The sequence below is a fragment of the Anas acuta genome, chromosome 3, assembly GCF_963932015.1.
Source record: "Anas acuta chromosome 3, bAnaAcu1.1, whole genome shotgun sequence".
Lineage (NCBI taxonomy): Eukaryota > Metazoa > Chordata > Aves > Anseriformes > Anatidae > Anas > Anas acuta.
Genome location: NC_088981.1, coordinates 50,963,157 through 50,984,892, shown reverse-complemented (window position 1 = coordinate 50,984,892; position 21,736 = coordinate 50,963,157). Strand labels below are relative to the sequence as shown.

The 21,736-nt window shown below is 43.7% G+C and overlaps 1 protein-coding gene across 1 annotated transcript in view; it reads right to left on the bottom strand.

Annotated features, from left to right (window-relative positions):
• TAB2 (TGF-beta activated kinase 1 (MAP3K7) binding protein 2) overlaps nucleotides 1–20,153 on the bottom strand; it is a 60,421-nt gene extending 40,268 nt beyond the window's left edge. The window contains exon 1 of the mRNA XM_068677057.1: nucleotides 19,688–20,153. The gene's annotated coding sequence lies outside the window, so the exon portion shown is untranslated. The remainder of the gene's footprint in view (nucleotides 1–19,687) is intronic.
• Between the last annotated feature and the right edge of the window lie 1,583 nt (nucleotides 20,154–21,736).

The following is a 21,736-nucleotide window of genomic DNA, read 5'->3' as shown; positions in this document are numbered from 1 at the left end:
ACATGAGGCACGTTCAACAGAACTGACATGTTCTGAAGTGGTGTATACATAATTCGACAACATAGAAAAATCAGAGAAAAAAGCAAGAAAGCACAATTATCCTTTTCTCCATGCCACAATCAAAATAAACTGTACTGATGAAAGCTGCATCTGTATGAGGAGTATTTTGCCAACGTAGCCTAACTGTACTTGACGAACACCTACAAACACAGATTAAGCCACAGGCTGCAGTTTCACAAGCACTTTTTTTCCCCCCTGCAGTACCAGCTTAAGCAGTCCTCATCCCTCAGCTGTGCTGGCACAACTGTTTGTGCAGCTGAGCAGCGAGACCGGTCAGGGAATCGATCCAGGTTAAAAATAATATTTTTCTGATGGTAAATTCCACAACCTGCTTTGCTGCACAGCCACCTGGAACAGTTACCCCAGTGCAATGCAGGGGCAAGGCAGGAATAAGCAGCTAAGGTCAGGGTGGCTCATGCCAGTGTTGACATGGAAAGAAATGCTCATGAAACTACATTCTTGGTCTTCAAACGTTTTGGCGATCCCCGAGTAGGCGCATTACCCAAACATTATCCAAAGGAGAAGAATACCACCTCACAAACGGATAAAGAAATAGCAGGAGGCTTCCACCTACTTTTCAGGAAACACTGTTTAGGGGGTTGGGAATTCTCACAGAAGCTACAATTTTTCAAATATAGAAGTTAAAACAACAATTCACAACAGAAGAGGAAAATCAGCTGTAAGCTAGGACAATAACATCAATTGCAGGATCTTTATATGCAAGCACATTTTTGTGCTATAAATAAAGTAACAGGAAGACTAAAAATAATCTGACTATTCTCTCAATATTAGGTACCCTGTTTACAATAAGGGCTACACCACATCCCCTCAGTAAGGCTTTCTTTTAGTGATCTGCATCATTTCTCAAGTTTTTCGGTCCAAAGGAAGTACTGGACAAACTCAAGGCCACAATGAGGTATGAATCCCTGCTGGTTGTGCACCATTGACATGATTTCAGCTCCAGGGGACAGCATGGAAGACAAACTGCTCGAGTTTATCATTGTGTGAAGAGGTCTTTCAGACAGAATTAGCTTTATATCATGTTGCGGTGCATGCAGGTCACAGTGAGCACATGCTGGTGTCTCAACCATGTTCAAAAGGAGCATCCCTGGCACATGATCTTTTTCCTCCTTCTGCCTGTAAACACAGCACGCAGATTTTTGAAAGGATTGCTGTTAATACCTGAAAGCGAATGCTTGCTTTTATTAAAAAAATAAAAATTTGGGGAACTGTCAATTATGCAAGTTCATACCTTATTCACACACATGCTTCACACTCAGGCAAGTTTCCCAACAACTCTCACAAAAATTGATCACTCCAATTAAAGAAAGCTGTGACAAGGTTTAACGGTAGACTTGGCAGCGCTAGGCTAAAGGTTGGACTAGATCTTAGAGGTCTTCTCCAACCTAAATGCTTCTATGATCCTAGAAACGTGCCTTTTTGAACAACACTGATGCACTTTCAATTTGAGAATTCAAACAGCCAAGTCAGGGCTTTTATGACTTCTCTCACTGAATTTGTGCCACAGCAGTCATGGGATACTTGAATGCTATCTACTCAGAGAATCAGGGAGTCAATGCATTTTTTCACCTGTTACGTTTAGATGTTTGTAATCAAATTTAATTCAAACTGCAATGTAGAATTTCCAGACGGGTATACCAAAATTAGTGTTATAAAAATTATTTGAAATCAGTAATTGCCAGAAAAAGATTGCACTCTCTCTTCATCATTGGGCAGCAGCAATTCCTCAAAACGGCTCACAAGCAACCAATCTTGTTCAGCAGCAGACCAGGTAATAATCATGAATTTTGATGTAGCCAAATACTCAACACAAGTATTACCTGTTTATGCACACACACATCATCAAAAAATATGCATTTCCTTTTATGTAAGTCCTACCATCTTATTATGGTAATCTAGATGCACCTAAATTTATATGCCTTCTCAGAAGATCCTACAGCAGGGAGCTGAGCAAACAGCTCACTGTCACTTGCAGAAATTCCTTTCTAAATACCTTTACCGAGCTCTTTTGCTTAATGTCATCAGGGTCAGTGTCCTGCATCACAACAGGTCTGCAGGCAGAGTTTTGTTGTACATTGTTTAACAGTACATCAATCATTAAAAGCCAACGAATCACTCTAAGTGAAATTTCTTCACCTGTTTATCACCTACCTGTCCCCATGTTTCTGTCCCAGCCAACTCAACCCAGTTGCACAGGTTGCTGCTGCCACCTATGGGAAGAGGTCTGACTCTTCTTTCTCTTCTACGCTACCTTTTCTCTGGTTCACTGCTCACAGGATGCTTCAGAGAGGCAACTGCATTTGCTAGTAGAGCAGAAAGTTATTCTTTGGGGTGGGCTGTATCAGTGCCTAAGAAATTTAGCTGTCTAGAAAAGGGACTAGGAAATGTCAATATGAGCACACACACAGAGGAAGAGTACAGGCTGGGAATGCATTTCCCTTGTTAAAAGGAGGGAACTCTTACTTCCAATTATGCAAACAACAACGATCACAGACCACTAGAGTTAACAGCCAAATAACACGTTGCCAGTTATAAGTGAAGTGACCACTTCTACTGCTATCTTCAACAAATATCTTACCATACCATTTCTGCTTAAATAAACTGTGAACAAAGTTGGTTTCACAAGCCTACTGCTTTTATATATACACACTTAAAGACACTTGAGCCTCTAAAAACAAACATTTAACTGACTTTTGGCACCTTTTGTAATTCTTGGTTTTGCATCATTTTTGATTAAAATGTCCTGTTCGACATCCTCATAAGTTTGCAAATGACAGAAATCTGGGGAGAGTGGCAGATTCACCTGAGGCTCATGCTGCCGTCCACAGGGACAGCAGGTTGGAGAAGTGAGCTGACAACAACCCCATAAATTTCAACGAGGAAAAGTCCAGCATCTGGGGAGGAACAACCTCAGGGACTTGTATGTGCTGGGGGCCACCCAGCTGGAAAAGAGCTTTGCAGAAAAGTACCCAGGAGTCCTGGTGGACACCAGGTTGAACACACGTCATCAGCAGGGTGCCCCTGCACAAAGGCAGCTGATGGCTAACAGCTGCATCAGGCAAAGCGTGGCCAGCAGATGGAGAGGTGATCCTTCCCCTCCACACAGCGCTGGGGAGGCCACACCTGGAGTTCTGCGCCCAGTTCTGGGCCCCCAGCTCAACGGGAGCATGGACATACTGGGCAGACTCCACAGGGATAATGGAGGGACTGGGCCACCTCTCCTATGAGGAAGGCTGAGAGAGCTGGGACTGCTCAGCATGGAGAAGAGGGGGCTCGGGGGCATCTCATCAGTGTACATGAATACCTGAAGGGAGAGTGCAAAGAGGATGGAGCCAGGGTCTTTTCTGTGGTGCTCTGAACAGAAGAGGCAAGGGGCACAAACTGGAACACCGGAGGTTCCCTCTGAGCGTCAGGAAGCATTTCTGTACTTCCACATCATAAATATCCACATCAAGAAGCAAGGACAAAGCATACAGTATAACCCAAGTTGTATGGTTAGATGGTAATTTACAAATAAGTCTCAAGCACCAGAAATGCAACTGTGACACTTCTGCTTAGATCAGTATTTTACCACTCAGTTATGAAAACCCTTCGGAATAATACTTTTTCACCTAGATGGTTGCACAATTGCAATTTTACAACTAAAACTTTACAAATTACAGTTAATCCAAAGTCATCACCAGAATGAAACTGACCAGAAGCGTTAGCAATTTCAGATTTAAAAGCATGAAACTGTAGCCAAAAAAAAACGATTGCTGTGGAAACAGAAATGAGCCTTCTTTTTCTGAAAGGCTTCAGACAAGAAAGAAAGAGTGAAGAAATTCTCACCAGTATAATTCCTTTCTCTCTCTCATTCAAAACAAGCAGCAGTTATGCTCTTTAATGGAGCAGATAAAGCATGAGTCAAAGTTTTGAGAAATTCTGTGGTATACAGCAAGAGCCCAGGCTCCACGCAGCCTCTGCCTGACAGCGTCAAAGGAGGAGAGTAAAACCACTCTAGAAGCAGTTGAAAACTCAGCACAGACTTTCAGTTTTATGTTCAGCTGTAACATTAGTCTATCTGTTCCAACAATTTTGTCAGACAAAGGCTTAGAAGGCAAGGAACCTCACTCTAGAGTCTTACTCCAGCTGCCCTATCCTAATTTCTTTTGCTTTTCCCTTTCATTTCTGTCACCCAGACTGTACCCATTCCAAAGATTAAAAAAAGACAGACCAACCTTCAACATCTTTTGGTTCTTATAAAGAAGAAAAAAAGACATCTCAACCCGAATTTATAACCTTAAATTATACGAGCAAGCTTTGCTCTTTAGCCTGGAAGGACAGAATTTTGTGTTTTAAGAACAACCAAATTCTGAGATGGTGATCTGACTTCAGGAGCCAGAGCTCCATGAACACCAAACATTGTGAGCAAATCGTTGAGAAACAACTCGGCTTGGCTCTATGTTTCCTTTGCTACTTGTTCCTCTCATCTCTTCACACATATCCTACTAGTGAGCAAGAATATGCCGAGAATAATCACAGAATAAACATATGCAGAAACCAACGCTTCAATTACCCTACATCCCCTTTTCTCCACTCACTCATCTCCTGAACAGTAACCACAAGTAGAAATTTCACTTTCAGATCTTCACAGATTTCAACAAGTTCCACTCGCTGCAATCAGCAAAAGAAAACCAGCTACAGATGTAGTCTGAAATAGAGCTGTCACTATAGGCTGGAAGAACAGGTTAAAAAATGTGTTTGGAAAGATTAAAGTACATAACCCCTTGCAGGATATCCAGGAAAATGAACAGAGGAGAAAGGCCGTCAGAAACAGCCACTAGCAAGAGCGACAAAATCTGCATAGTGCCTAAAAATTCCTGTTGTCAGCCGGGAACAGCACTACTCACAAACACAAGGTCCTCCATACAGACAGCTCTGTGTGCCTACATGACTTGTTGATCCCGTTCTCCTTGGAAACGGCATCTGCTCTCAAAAGATAATTTTACTGGCTTCTCTGATAAAACTCTTATCTACATCAAAACATAAGACATCAGCGTGACTTTAAGACCCACAACCTAGCCTCTCATACTTGAATTCCAGCAGCCTACAAAGTATTATGTTTCATTCTCTCAGCTCAGGAAAGAGGTGACTGAGATACAAAAGGAAAACTAAAAAGAAAAGTGTACATGATCATAACTGAGAGGAGGCCAGAGATCAGAACAGATCGGAGAAGACCTTCCCAGCATCCCCGGTCACAAAGCCTGATGTCCCTACTTGCCATTTCCTCAAATACCACCAAAAGCAGATCTGTTCGACATGCATGGAATTAAAGGTAAAAACTAACATGTATGGAACAACCAAATAATTTGTTACCAACATATTTATCTAGTTATACAGGAAATATCTGAAAGCTACATCATGATCCCTTAACTGACCACAGATACTTAGAGCATCACTGCCACTAACTGCTGAAGATAAAGGCAAGAAATTTAAAAAGATCTTACCAACATCTATCTTTTTAAAAAAGAAGCCTAGGATTATATTGATGATAAAAAGACAATTCCTTTCCCCCAGTTAAAAAAGTGAAGGAAGAACCTGGATTCAGAACTGTCGTGAGATCTGAATCTAATTTCTTAAAGAAGAAATTAAACAAGCAGTTCGAACCTAAGCAAACACTCATTTGCTCTGGGCTCGAAATTAGATTCTCCAGCTTTTCAAGGAAAGCACTCTCCTTCCTTCACACCTTTCACAAGCAGCGTATTTCTTACTACTTGAAAAGAGCTTCACCATTTCTTCAAAACAGAAAATAAACATTGTCAGTATAAAGTGTTTCACGTATCTATCAAAGTATACTTTGCAAAATAATTACATTACAGACTAAAGCCCTATCAAACAGAAGAGCAGAAATCAGAGAGCAATATTTCTTTTCAAAATGTAAAGTGCTTTTCTTAAGATAGGAAGTGTTTTTACAAGTTTAAGGATGACTATAGCAAAAGCAATCAGTTCTAAGTTACTCTTATTACAGTTAAGTGAAAGCAGAATTGCTCTAACGAGAGCAAACATTCTTGGTTATTTTAAGCATTTGGAGAAAATTTTCATGCATTTACTCAAAGACATCATATTTTCAGAACAGCAGACTTAGATATAATGTAATAATAAAACGTAAGATTAAGAGTTATTAAGAGTTAAGTCCAAAGATCTAATAATAGAACACATCTTATGTTTTGTGCTTTGCTGTCCTTTATTTTACCCATATTTTCCTGAGAAAGAGACTGCCATTACTAAAGAAAAATGCTTGACGTTACCTTGCTAAGCTTATAGGCTTCCAGGCAGTATCTAAACAATTCTCTCACTCTCTTCAGGCACAACCAGCGATACCTTGTCCTGCAGCCTCCACAGCAGTGAAGTCTCCCACGGTTAACTCCCTTTCCACAGTGATTTGATCAGCTGAGAGGTGGGTAGGCAGAAGGAGGCTAATGAGCAAGGAAAAAAAATCCACCCACTGCTTGTAAGTACATTTTCAAAACACTTCCACCTTTCGTAATAAATGACAGTATCATTTATCACTACTGAATAGCAAGAAGGGTAAAACATATGATCATTGTAGGACACTCTGGTATCAACGGGAACGTCCCATGCCCTGTTTCCCACAGAAACAGATGCACGCAGAAGGAAAGGTCTGAAGCAACTGCACTGGTGGGCATGGAGTCCGCTAACTGAGCAACTTCTGCTCCCTTCTCATTGACCCTGGAGACCCACCTTGAGCATCATCTTGGTTTCTTCCATGAACGTTGAGGTTTCTTTTCCCAACAACCTCTTACACCACTCTCTCCTGGTCAAGGAGTACCGAGGATAACCTCACAAACACACTTTGACTTCTGGGCTGGTTGAGTATTTTCTTTTTCCCTCTTTACAAAACGAAATCATTTCTTTAGTTGATGGGAGAAGTGCAAGGTGGAAATCCAGCATTTGGGTAGAAACTCATTGAAAGCCAGACTTTGTCAAATTGCTTTTTGCATCTTAGTAAGCAAGCCAAGTCCCTGGCTAATCCACCATTTTCTCGTGATGTTTCAGTGTCAGGAAGGCTAGATACTCCAGCCACTCCTGGGAACACATCTCCAACACAACTCAGTATTGCCACTGCCACCCCCCCTGCTCCCAAGCAAGCATGTCGCCTCTCCCTCCTGCGATCTGAGCCAGTGCTGCCACGCATCTGATCCTGCAGCAAGCCAGTTCAGGGAGCAAAACCAGAGGAGAAAAATGTAGGGTTAATTTTCTGCTAGATTAGCTTTGAGTCAGACAAATGGCAGTGCCAACACAGGGAAAGGGGCTGAGCCAACTTGGATTTATAAATCACACCCTTTGGTTTTCCTGAGGGTAATTTCAGAGGAGGGAGAAAAAGCCCTCTGTTAGCACTGTAGTGTTGTGTTCAACACCAGAAGAGACTTCTCTGATTTTACATTGCCTTACCACTAGAACAAGCATTTAGGAAGTAAAACATCTAGTACAGCTACACAAGACTGTGCTGTCTTTTAACACAGTTGTTGAGACACAGCCAGAAAGCAGGAGCAGGTGGAGAAGCCTCACAAAGACTGGCATGACACCCTCAAGAGCGAAGCTCCAAGTGGCAGGTAGGGAAGAAAGCTCTTCAGCTACTAAACACGGTACCACAAAGAAAAGTACAGACACACGAGTCCTCTTTTCCATCTCTCCTGTTCTCTAGGAGAGAAATAAAAGCCCTTGGGTAGGAAGAGAGCTTATACCAGGAAAAGGCCTACAGCCAGACTGCCACAGTTCTGGGCTAACAGAGCTCAAGCTGTATTTACACACGGCCAGCTTCACCTGCACAGATACATGGGCAGCAGATCCTCAGGTGGCAGAAGCCTTCTTTCACAGAACAGCTGCCAGGGACCAGGGGAGAGAAAGGAAGAAAGGCTGTCATCAAAACTGCAAACTGTTTGCACTTTCTCCTCTGTTAGTTCCCAAACTAACACATGGAAGGACAAAACCAAGGCCCCCATTGCAAAACCCAACCTTATACAAAATGAGGTAGCAGGCACTAGCAAGGAAAAGTCAACTAGAAATATTCACGTCTGTGCCAACAACTAATTGTTCCTGTGGCATTTCTTCAGGGAGCATATTTTACACACCAAAAGCAACAGGAATCTCTAAACAGTCGTACCTCTAGCTCCTACTTTCCCATATTTACCTCCTTTAGAGAATAAGACACAGATCTCCTGCCCAGGAACTGGTAATACATCCCTTTAAAACCAGCCCCTCTGCCCCAAGCATTTCCCATGCTTCACTATGAACCTTCTTCAAAGAAGAGAAAGATGCTACTTTTTCTCCAAGCATCTCTAAAAGAAAGACGTGATCATCACTGTGCTTCCTGCTATGTAAGGGACTAACAACAATGATTTTTTTTCTGTACCTCATTGCAAACAGGATTTGGGAAGGGGAGATTAAGAAGGGACGAGGAAATGTATGTTGGGAAGGGCAGAAATGCCTCCAGTATTTGAGGTCTCCCAATAGGTATTGCCATGCCATACATGAAGACAAACTCCTGCAACAGAGGCAAGATTTAAAGATCACCCCCTCAAAAATAAGATAGAACGCCAAACAACTGAAAAAACCCACAGACCAAAACAGGGGACGTAGGGCTGAGGAAAAGCATAGAGATGAGCCATTATTTAAGCAGCTAGATATCAAGATTACACTATCATCTAGCAGCACAAAAAGAAGAGCTGCTTCCTGAAACTGACAAACTTACTATTAAACTATGAAACCTAACCAACCTTTTTAATTGTAGAAACAACAATTTTTATACATATTAACACGTGCCAAAAGTGGAGAAAAGCTAGTATATTTCACAGATTAAAGTAGCATGTTATTAACTTGTCAGTAATTCTGAATGAATTTCCCACTCCCTTTATTAATCTCTTATTCTCCCTCTCATATTTAATGTTTTTGTGCTTTCTAGATATACCACCACGTAGCCCTTAACTAAGAAATTAGCTGCACCTCTTCACAACCGAGTTAAACACTGAAAATATGAAAGCGCGTGCAAGTCGGAGCTTCCAAGCTACTGAGCTTCGGTGCCTACGTGTATCCTTCTGACCGCAGGCATAACCAGATACCAGGTGTTTCCAGGAAACTACAGAGTGCCGAAATCCCATTTTGTAAAAATATATATTAAACAACTGCATGGGGGGGAAAAGTGAGGCTGTATGGATAGCTATTCACAACACTGAAGTAACAATCCATTTATTTCATTTGCATCAAAGATAAGAGGCCTGCTAATAGAGGTACACCAACTACTGAAAGATGAGATTAACAAATGCAGACTAAGTGGTAAAGGATTTGTTACTCTTATGCTTAGCTTTGTATTTGAGAAGAATTCAATTTTTCACCCATTCCAGTTTTCTGATGTTTGTCCTGCAAAAACGCTAAGCTGTGGGCTACAGGCAGGGATAATTGAAAAACACAGATGTGGACTTTTCACAAGAGCTGGCAAGAAGAAAGGTATGAAGAAAACCTCTGTGCTTTAGTTTTGTGATAAAAGTGCATTTTTTCCTCCATCCATGAATAGCAAAATAAGTATTGTTCCTTCTAGTTACATGTAGCTATAGATTCAGAAGTGAGGCAGCGACAATAAATTCTTGAATTCCAAAGGTGCACAAAGCCATGCTGCAGGCTCCTCCTAAATCGATTTCCAACATTAGCTAGTTGATGCATTCACATCAGAAAACACAACTAAAAAGTTGGGAGCTTTAGGTGCGACGATAAAATGTGAAATGAGAAAGTGCTTCTGAAACCAGCGAATTTTGACAGCCCGAGAAGCCCCTGCACACATTCTGCCACATTCACTGACGCGACAGCGCGAGGTGATGACTTGCCCTTATCACACACAGGCAACAGCCTTAAGTCGCACATCCAGAGCTGAAACGCTATTTTCCTATCATACTCCTAAAAAAAAAATAATAATCTGGTTTGGAGTTTAATTAACAAGATCTCATGCTAGTGTAACACTGACTCTTTTTTTTCAGCTGAAGCATTCTTTTTCAGCACGAGCTATATTATGTTGAGTCAAGCTGCAGGTCTCAAGATCTCATTTGCGTTGGCAAGAAGCTCCCTGCTCATTGATGGGGAGTGGAAAAAACATTCGGCAGGGCTGCCACTGGCTCCGCAGCGCAGAAACACAAGCTACAGTTTGGCCTGGTCTTTTGGCCAGTTTCGACAGGAAGGAAGCCTGTAGCTCCATCAACTCTGCTAACACCATTAGGTGGTACTTGGACTTTCAGATACTCTCCGTCGCTGGGAATTTACTCGAAACTGAAGCCCGCAACAAAAATTCAATCAAAAGCAAAAGAATAAAAAATCAAACAACGAAGAGGTGATGGCAAACTTCAGCACCTAAATAAGGCTCAAATGCTTGTGGTTCGGACAGCATTTTGTATGCAGGTGGACATTTACATTAACCTTTAGCTTCAGAAAGTTGTTCAGTATCTGCCAGCCCAAAATCTGCACACGCAGGCCATATTGGTAACTACCCCATGATGTTCCTAAGTCCACCCCAAACCTGCAACTTGAAGGAAGAACAGCTACACACTGATTTTAATGCACTGATCTTCAGCTGAGGTTTCACATTCGCTAGTGCAGCTGAATAGCAGCCTGTAATTTAATAGGTTCACCAGTTTCCTCTCATAACCATTAGAGATTACAGAAGGCTCTAACTCAAACCCAGCTCAAGTAAGACTCCTCCGTAGTGTGCTGGTGAAACAGGACTGTATTTACAAAACATCTGTTTTGCTATCCCATCTTAACCACCTCTTTCCTCAAGCATCAACAACATTGCATCCCTTTTCTAAGTGACTCTCCATCTCTCTCTCCCTCCATACTTCGCATACCTCACTGCGGTTAGGCTTAGCCATTTGCCACGCTTTCACCAGCTTCAGTGGGACCTGCACGTCCTTCTACATTGCAACAGCAGGCTACAGCATTTCCAGACTAAACGCTTTGGAAAAACCCAGCCGTTCTTACTGAGACAGAGGAGACTGCTAGGATTCTTACAGGCACCATCACTTACAGCCCAGTAATTAAAACATGCCTGTTTAAAGCACTTGAGATTCTTTGCCTACCTTCAGATAACTCGAAAAGAAATTACCGCATCCATCTTTTGCCCACACAGGCCACTGGTGAAGATTTCCCTGTCAGAAGCCACTCGCCTGTTCTGTCGGTGAAGTCGGTTCAAGCAGTTCCTGTTCCGCTTTTTCCAATGGCTAACTTTTAACCTGTGTTATTTCTGTGATTCTGTTGGGGAGCATGCAAACAGCAGCACAGCCACAGGCTGGCAGAGGTGACTTCTTGAACTGACCTTGCTGCTTGGCTATCACCACTCCCAGGACTGCATTTTCATGAGAGGCTTTCTTCATCAGCAACACAAGCTTAAAGAACTCTTTATCCCTTCCTCCTTGCCTCAGCTGTGCAGAAAAAGTTATTTGTGGGATCAAACTACAAACCACATCAGTGAACTAAGGGGAAAGGACAGCAAATCCATGTGCTAGAACTGCTGATGCGAGAAACATCACCCTCAGCATGAAGTTGCAGGACACTGCTGAACTGATCTAGCGGCTCGCCAGCACCAAGGAGGGACTCTCCTTCCACAAGACCACCTAAGAAATGTGAACAGCAATCCACTTTTTCTGGTTCGTTTTCTATCTCCCCGTTCATAGACTGACCTGGCTCACAGACAGCTGAAACCAAAGACCAGCCACTTGTGCCAGCGAAAGAAGTTTTCAGCCCTCGGTCACAGCAAGCTCTCAGACTGGCCCAGATGCTCACAGCCATTTGCGTTCTTCCATTTATTTCTGTGAAGGTGCAGCCTCAGGGGCACTTTTACCTATACTCCATGAGCACTCATTTACACAGAAATACTGACAGGAGTTAGAGCACCCCGCTGGTGGCAGCCAAGGCATATTTCACATCCATAAAACGCCTCACCCCAGTGAAGGAAGTTCTACCACCATTTTACCTGTATAACTGCACTGTATCTCTGCAGACATACAACTGCATTACAGAAGGATCTCAGCTTGCATGCATCCAAAATAATGCAAGTATGTTGGTGTTGTTCACAGCCTTGACGAGACCTGTTTTCACCAAAAGCGTGAAGATAACAGATTAGCATATTGATATTTTCCCCCTCTGCAGTATGTGTATGAAAGCACTACTGGGAGAACTGATATTTTCCCTTCAGCCTGGAAACCACAGGGGTTTTCAACCCTTTGTAGAGGAAAAAGAAACAAATAATGGGTATTTTCTCTGAACCATGCTGCTCAACACATTACCTGCTTGAAACGAGAGGCTGGAGAAAACAGAAAATTCCCCAATCCAGAGGACAGTTGCTCTCGGGCTGCTTACAGTTTATTTTTTGATCTCTTTCACCAGATACTGTGGAAGAGGAACCCCAAAAGCAGTGTACTTCTTTAGGGCTGCGAAAGGAAGATTGAAACGTGCTTCTTGGGGAAGAGCTGCAACTAATTCTTTATCAACCCCTTTCATTCATACTTTCACGTTAAGTCCTAACTCAAACACAACTTAAGTTACATTGCTTAAAAAACGATTAGTTGTCAAATTTCTACTTGCATTCAACCCATTTAAGACAAAAGCTCTCTCATTCTGACTGGCCTCGAGTACAGTACCACAAACGCACGCCACCATCACAACTGGAGCAGCCTTCCCAGCTCTGATGCACCTACCTCTGCCCTCAGCAGCCACCACCAAACCCAGGCTGGTGAAGTTCCCACTTAAGTAATTTCATAGCTTTTGCATGAATCATTCAGACAAATCTTAAAAGTCTTGTGTCAAAACAGCTACATGAATTACTGCTATTCAAGACAATGCTGCAGCAGGCAGGCAATTTTAACTTTTTTTTTTCCCTTTAAGATAGGCACTGCTTAAAACCACTGAAAAACTAACAATAGGCATATAAGAAATGAAAGCTAACATGAACACTTTGCTAAACGTCTCTGTCTAATCCAATATATGTATCTTAGTAAACATTTTATTATTCATGGGACTGCAAACTCTTCTGGGACTGCCTTAATAAATATTTATATAGTGCTCTGCACAATAGAGCCTAATCCAAGTCAAGTTCTCCAGCCAATACCAAAGCATAAATAAAATACAATAATCTAGTATTGGCAATTATTCCAGCAACACAGTTTAAACTACAGTCTCAGACCAAAAAAATAAAAGTAAAAAAACACTCATTTACCACAGACCTGACAAATACACTTTTTTTTTTTAAAGGGAGAACGAGGCACCATTTATTTTAAAAAAACTGAAGCAGCTTTTTCATAAGCAAACGTGAAACTTACTGCTTCCAGAACGAGCACCTTTCACTAAACCCATTCAACTAGTACGTATCAAGCTAAAATGCCTTTTAAGCTCACTTTTGCTGAGCCCATGGAGATTCCCGCTGCTGTTCACAACCGGCTTAAACCTGTTAGATTAAAGAAGGCTCTAACAAAAATAACCTACCATTCCCTTTCAAAAAAAAATGCTTTGTCCAACAAAGGGAAAGTAGCAATTTGAAGCAGATGAATGAATTGAAAGAAATCCAAGCACAGAGCTCATGACACTTTCTTTGTCTCCCAGGAAAGCCTGACCAGAGCAGGGGCAAACTTAGCAACAGATACTCTGAAGAGGAAACAGAATTGAAAAGGGAATGACAAGTGCTGAACTGTTTTCTGAAGAAGGAAGAGGAGTTTCCAAGAAGAACGGTTGGAACAGGTGAGGAAAAAACGCCAGCGAAGTAAAAACAAACATAAACAAGAGGGCACTAACATCTGAATTGTGAAGTATATACCATAGATTTGCAAAGGGAAAGGGAGAGTGAAGAAAGGTTGTGAACAAACAGATCTACTCTTTTCTAGGTCACCTACAACTATGAAAGGATGGCAATAAAGAGGTGGCTAGAGGAGACTAATTCTGTGTTCTGCAAAATCTATGTCTGCATAGACAGATTCTTAAAAAGTCAGGAAGAAAATTATCAACATTGCAAAAAGACTTAGGACTTCCGCAGGAAAAGTATTTTCTGTATTTCTAACCTTCAGTACAAAGCAGAAGCCCATTTTTTTTCCTAAATAGCTGCAGGAAAACAGATGATGGAGGTATCCATGTATCTCGACGTACACGTTACTCACAGCTTCTGAAACATCAGATCCGTAACAAGGACTAACGTCTGGTGGGGTGGCTAGGTATTGAAGCCTGTATTTTTTTTTCCAGTTAGCTTACACCGCTGAAAAAGTAAAATATACTGAAAACACAGTGATCAACAAATGAGTTTATATTAAAAAACATAATCATATAACAAAACGCATTCTGAAGCCCTAAGTTTGATAGCTTTTAGGAATTTTCCTAACAATTACTCCCTGGCCATATATTCACACTTGATCTTTGTACCAGTCACCCACGAAAACAGCGAAGCCTCTTCTTGCCCAATAATTAAAGAACATACATCGCAGTAAATAGAATTGAAAGTTTGCTGTTAAGTGTGTTTCATCTGCCTGGCAGTGAGTTCTCATCCATTTCGGCTAGCATCGTTTGTGCAACAGAGGTCTAGCAGATAAATACCTATTTCAAGATTCAATGAACTAGATCAAAAATCTTCACTTGGAAGGGTAATAACAAGTAAATTATTTCAGACATTAAAACAATTTGATACTACCATGGCTCATCATCACGGATGAACCTGTTAGACCCGGGAGCACATTAACTACACCGCTGCACGCGGCAGCCCACATAGGCGTGACTGAGTTACACTCACACTCAGCTAGTCAGGTCATTGGAAATGAGATGTAACAATGAAATAATGCTTTGGCTATCAAGTATTTTGAGAGCAACATTTATTTCTTATGCAGCTGAAGCAACTCCTCCCTCACAGACATTCTTGCCCCGTGCTGCTGCAGGTGGGGATAAGTGCAATCACAGCCCTGCAGTGAGCCAGACCTGCAGGCACAGAAGAGGTTTCATGCGTGGAAGCACCGGCACCAGCAGACACCCAACAGGCACCTCAGCAGCGTGGCAGTCCACCTAGCTACCCTACGTCCCACACTTTTTCTCCTCCTTCAGTCTTCATCTTCTTAAGAACCCTTTGTAGCATCATTTTTGTTCAGTAAACCCAGGCTGGCAGCTGCTGCTCTCCAAGAAACTGTCCCACGAGCAGCAGGGCTAGCACAGCCTCATTCCCCACAGGTATGCGCTGCTCCAGCCGTGCTCCCAAGTCCCAAGGAATCGCCTTCCACCCCTGCCCCAGATGCCCTTTATCTTGCCCCCTTTTTCCAAGCCCTACCCACAGCGTACCTAACTTCTCCTGCCCTCTAACTACCGGCAGAAAAGAGGAGTACTGCCCATCCTATCTAGTTCTTGCCCCAAAGACAGCAGTTGGATGGCCAACTGGCATGCTCAACACAGGTAAACGCTACGGTCACACAAGACTTTCCCCCAAAGAGATCCTCTACTCAGTGAAGCCATCCATTTTAGGAAAGCTTGTTAAATAATATTAAAATGCAACATCTCTGAGATTAGCCTCTTGGCTAATTGTGTCTTCAATGAAGTTAGCCGACGAGCTCAAAATTTATTGAGGCACGGGATTAAAGAAAACATAATTGCTCAAGACTTGTGTCTTTAGAAAGACAAATTAAAGATGGAGATACACTACACAAACAGAAGACCAAGGTGTCAAAGACCTGTCTGGAGCAACATTTTAACATCTCACACAATCCTCAAAAACACCAATTCTATATTCAATTTTTAGGTCCACATGTAAAAACCTGTGAACAAACTGAAGTCCAACCTCTTCAAAGGTAACTATTTCTTTTAAAAAGTTATGCAGAAAATAAGTTAATCTCAGCATCTTATCCACGTGAGATTGGTTGATTCTGAATTTCCAAGTTCCAAAATTTATTTTCTACTAGGTATATTAAAGGTTTCTTAAACTGCACTTCCATGTTCCTTTTAATAACTATTTGCATCCTTTGACCATCTCAAACACATTTTCAAGGTGGTGTAAAAGTCTCAAATATTAAAAAAAGGCCTCTGCAAGTTTTGTGAAGACTGACAGCTACATAGAGAAGAGAACCTCAAATCAGAGCCTTCAACGACGGGGAAAAGCAGGCGGCGATCTGCCTGCACTGCCGGCAGCACCAGCATGCAGATAACACCAGATTTCATTAGATCTGACACAAGCTTAAATACTTAACACGCAACTACTAACTTTAGAAAATCATAAATATCTTGTAGTTTTGTCTTTTTCCTTTTTGGAAATTCTAGCAAGCCCAACCATATCATGACTAATGGGCGTACACTTCTTAAAAGTGTTTTCAAAAAAGTACATGCAACCTTCAGACGTGCTAGTTTTTATTTTTTAAACCATTCCACATTGCTAAGTCAACACTTCTCTAAATATCAAAGGGAGCACAAGTTTTACATCCCTTCTGAAATGCTAGCAATTAAATAAAGGAAAAACTAGGTTCTGCTCATAGTACAACCAGGATGTGAATGAGTTTTAAACCACTCATCATTAAACACAGTGAAATTTGATCTTCATCTCTGTTCAGCATAGTAAAGAGCTATACATTTTCCATACTGCCATAAAAACTGATTATACATCTATTATATTCTTAGCAAAATGCTTTAACGACTTTTTTTTTTTTTTTTACTGAAGTTCTGTGGCCAGATATTGAACAAAACTATTCAGCACACTACCGTAGGTAATGCTCAACTTCTTGCTGCCAAAGATACCCAAGACACTCTAAAGATCTTAACTATTTAACTCCACCTTGGCTGCACCTACAACAACCAGATCATCTTTAGTGATGCCTTTCCTTCAATGACTGATGTGCTCCAGTTATATCAGCATATCACATACACACAACACCAAACTCTCCACTTTAATTATGTGCAACTATTCCACTTGGCTTTACTAGAACCAGATTACTAATTGAGGAACACCAAAATCCAAAGGCAGCACAACACAAAGCTAGAAAGAATGCAGTAATCATCTGTGCACTCTTTGGAATACCTTGCGCTTGCTGATCAGTTCAATAAAAATAAATTCTTAATTCTAGAGTCATACAAAAACGATCTAAAAAGCCTTATGTCAGGAACAGCATTAATACTGTCACAGTGATTTTTCTGGTAGGCATTCTTAAGAGAAGGTGAAACTGAAACAACTCTTATACTGTAACCTCTAAGTGCAATTACCAGTTTATCAAAACTTTTATCCAACTGTGAAACCGACTGCTTTGTCGCTCTCCCAGCTGCATGTATGTATGCGGAATCCAATCAAGACCAGTTTGCTAGTCAGGGTTCCAGATGTTTTAGAGCATCCACCAGCATTTTTCCTGTTTGAAATACAGAGTATATACTTTTAGAGTTGAGATAACCTACTATGCAATTGAGGAGGAAAAAAAATGCAAAACATTGTACACATTGGTGGAAAAAAGTTAACTTTTGCTTCAATCATTTAAATATTTGAGTTTTGAGTATAGCTTTAAAAAATCCAGTTCTGAATCACTGGAATTTTTGTTCTATTTCCTGTAAAAGCACCAACAGCAACATCATTCGGCATTCCGCTTGCAACAGTTCAGAAAAGATCAGCCTGATCCCTCAGTCCTAAATTTACAGTCACTTCATAAACTCGAGGTCACATCTGACCAACTTATTTCTTCCACTGTTTCCAACCAAGGAGATCGCAGTCAGAGGGAGGAACTTGCAATAGGATGAAGAGCAATCTAGTTTTATGTTTCAAAGTACTTACTCCCAAAGAAAGTTTGCCAAAAGCACTTTAAGCTCCCTAGCAAAAAAAATATAAGTTTGCTGAAAATAATCTCTTCAACAGATGACAGGTTTAATTCTATAATGCTTAAAAAGCATACCAGTTATTCATAAAACTAAAGACCATTATGAAACAACACAACCTCAGCCCTCAAAGCAATGCAACAGTGAGAAAAACTACTGCTTTCTTTCATCCTGTCACTGGATGAGAAGGTTTGACCAGGACACCATCATAGGAAGAGTGCCCATTTGCAAGAAACCTATATTTGTACCAACAAACTTAAAGGAAGAACCCATTTGACTTCTCTTGATGTTTAGATGAAAATGGTTTACATTTCAGAAAGATTTTGAGAGCTGGTATGCGTGAGGGCAGCATATCAGGAAGATGGCACTGCCCACACAGATAATGGTATGGAGGAGGCTTTATCAAACATCTCTCAGTCGCAACACCTCCTCCAACAGCTCCACCCACTCCCTTCTGCAGGCTCTTCTGCAAAGCAGCAAGAGGAGCAATGACCCAGGTCCTCCCAGCTCTTAACTGACAGCTCAGTGATCCTTCTGCTACAGCCCCAGTCAAGGTACAATCTGCAAATGAGCCTTTATAAGTCCAACAGATGAGTAACTTCAACGAGCTCAGAAGTGACTGAAGCTTTCTGTTAAACTGAGGGCAGAACTTACTGAAGCTGATGACATACAGGTCTCCTAATCTGTCAGGGGAACTTCCCTCTTGCCAAGAGACATAGACAAGATAAGAACTGTGAGTTTTGACAAAACCTAATTACAACAATACAGATAGAGAACAAAATTGAAATATTTAGATGAAATGTAAATGCCTAGCTATCTGCTAAGTCACTGGCTAAACCAAAAATTATTCTTGATTTCAGCAAATCATGGCCATGCTACCACCACAGGGCCACTAACTCACCTTACTGTAGTGCACACGCTGCACAATTTTAGTGTCTATGGTTATAATGGAAAATAGTTGCAGCAGTTGAAGAGAAAGACTTTTCGTGTTTATCTTTCCGATACCTATATAGGTCAGAGCACTGAAAATTCGGTGCAATGCCATCCTCAGCACTCTATCAATGAAAAAAGCGGTTCCTGAATTTCAACCAGCGTCAATACCTTAAACTATAGGTGATGAGAGAAGCACGCCTGAAACCCTCTCCTTGCAAGGAGGTGTTTTTTGGGATTACTTTCCTTTTTTAAAGCCCTGCACTCGGTGCCACTAGGATGGAAGTGCCTGCAGGTCCTGGGCACAGCGCAGGGCCCGCCGTGCTGCCCAGTCCAGGACAAAGCACACGAGGCCCGGCCTGCAGCAGCTCAGGGCACCGTGCAGGGCTCGGTCTTTCCCAGCCAGCCTTCCAATGAATGAGACAAAGCCCCACACACCTCCCCACCGCGCTCCCACCTCCCTCAAGGGGCCAAACCCGATAGAGAAGGCCACCAAACCCCACCGCCGGCTACACCCAGCCCCTGCCCGCCCCGCACCCCGGCCCCACACAGGCTATATATGGCCTCGGCGCCGGGCAGCCCCCGCCGGGCAGCCCCCGGCACCGCACCTCGGCCCCAAATGGCGGAGCCGCGCCCGGCGGCCGCACACCTGTCACCTGCCGGGCCCCGGGGGGGCAGCGGGGCCGGGAGCGGCGGAGCAGGAGGCTGCGGGGCCGCCCCGAGGCCTCCCCCTGCCCCCGGCCCCCGCCCCTCCGCCAGGCCCCGGGATGGGAGCGGGGCAGCCCGGCCCCGGGAGCCGCCGCCAGGCCCGCCTGGGCGGGGGGAGCCTTACCCTGCTGCTGCCGCCTCGCCTCCGCCTTCCTCCTCCTCCTCCTCCTCCTCCTCCTCCGCCGCCGCCGCCGCCACTACCGCCACCAGCGCCGCCGCCCGGCAGGGGGGACCCCGCCGCCCCGAGCCGCTCCGCAGCCTCCCGCCGCCGCCGTCCCGCTCCGGGGGGGAAGGAGGAGGAGGAGGAGGAGAAGGAGGAGGAGGAGGGAGAGCAGCGGGGTCCGTGCTGCTGCTGCCGCGGCGGGCGGGACTAGCGGGGCGGCCGGGCTGCGGCTGGCTGCTGGCTGGCTGGCTGCTGGCTGGCTGCGGCGCCGCCGCCGCCGTCCTCCTGCTGGCACCGCCGCGGCTCCCGCTCCGCTCCGCTCCGCTCCGCGTCGCGCCCGGCCCGGCCCGGCCCCCCCTCCCCTTCCCGTCCCTTCCTTCCCGTCCCTTCCCTTCCCCCGCGGCTGCTGCGCTCCGAATCAAAATAGTGTCACAACATGGCGGCGGCCGCACGGCATCGCGAGAGCCGGCCCGGGGGCTAACGGGAGCGGCGGCGGGAGGAGGAGCAGCAGGAGGAGGAGGAGGAGGAGGAAGGGGGCGGGGGACGTGGGTGCGGGGCTCTGCCCGCCCGCCCCTGTGCCGCCGCCTCACCTCTACACCTCTTGTCCCCCCCCGTGCCGTGCCCGCCAAAGTTGTGTTAAAAAACAACACCGCACACACACACAAACACCGCCGTGTCTCGGAGCTGTTGCGCCGGGAGCGGGTTTCTGTCAGAAATGCCGGTGCTGTCTCTGGATGCCGTCGTGCTTCATGCAGGGTGCCTGATTGCCATCGCTGCGCACATCATCGCTCACCAGAATCCTCTTTCCGAAATGCCAAATCGGCAAGAGCATCTCAGTATGGAGGCTGGCAAAGCCCTCCGTGCCCAGCCCAAAGCCCTCCTCTGTGCCCAGCCCAAAGCCCTCCTCCGTGCCCTGCTCGGTGGTCACCAGCACCCACAGAAGGGACCCCTGACCTGGCCAGGAGCCCCACCGGCCTTTGAACACAAGGCCATGTAGGTCCTCGTGCTGAATTCAGAAAGGATCAAATCCTTCCTCTGACAGAAATATAGGCATCCTTCATTTTAGTGGGACATTCAAGTCGGTCCTTACATTTCATCTTGTAACAACTTCCAAAAGAGTTTCTAGAATCATCCCAATTCGCAGTTGTTTCTTGTGTTGGAGGAGTGTTACGTCCCACCACTGACTCTTCCCTGCTTTTGCTTTATTTCCTTTCTTCCAGCTGCCTTGGTCTCTTTGTCCCCACAGCTCTTAGCAGGTGCTGACCCATGCAGTCCTGCAGCGGACAGTCTGTACGTTTGTTCTTGCATAATCCCAGTCAGCAAAGTACAGCTAGAAACAGAAATGCTGTAAAATGAATCTTCACCACTGGTAGCAGAATGAAACTCTACGACTCTCAGCTTTCAGACATGACTATACAACTAGAAACTATACAATTATATGACTTTCAGATTTCCCTGTACAACAGCGGTACTGTGCAGAAATCGGTTAAGAGAAACTTTTTTGTCCCCAACCTTAATTCTCAAAGGTAACAGAGGTTTCCAGTGCCTTCCAGCATATGAAAGGAACCACAAAACTGCTAGGCCGTAGTCATTCTAAAACCCTGAAAAGTTGCAATATCCTTCACGGTGGTGTGATGAGAGAGCTCTAGTTTCTTCACAGGACATTAGCTGAGAGATTGGCCAATTGACACTTGTGATATAAAATTGCATGAACTAACAAAAAACAAACATGTACTAGACAGGAATTAAATTATTTGTGACATAATTTAGGCTAAGTGTTCTGTTACAAGAAACGAAGTTCTCTGACATCACAACAATGGATATTTTCAGAAATGGTTAAAACATGTTTTCCAAATGAAAGCACTAACTTGTAAAAAAAAACAACCCTAACTTGTAAAAAAAAAACAACCACATTCAAATTGTCAAACAGAGTAAGCAATAGCAGAGACGAGTTTTGTTTGGAGTAGGCAGGGAAGAGAGAAAACACAACACCAACGTGCCTGATAGTGA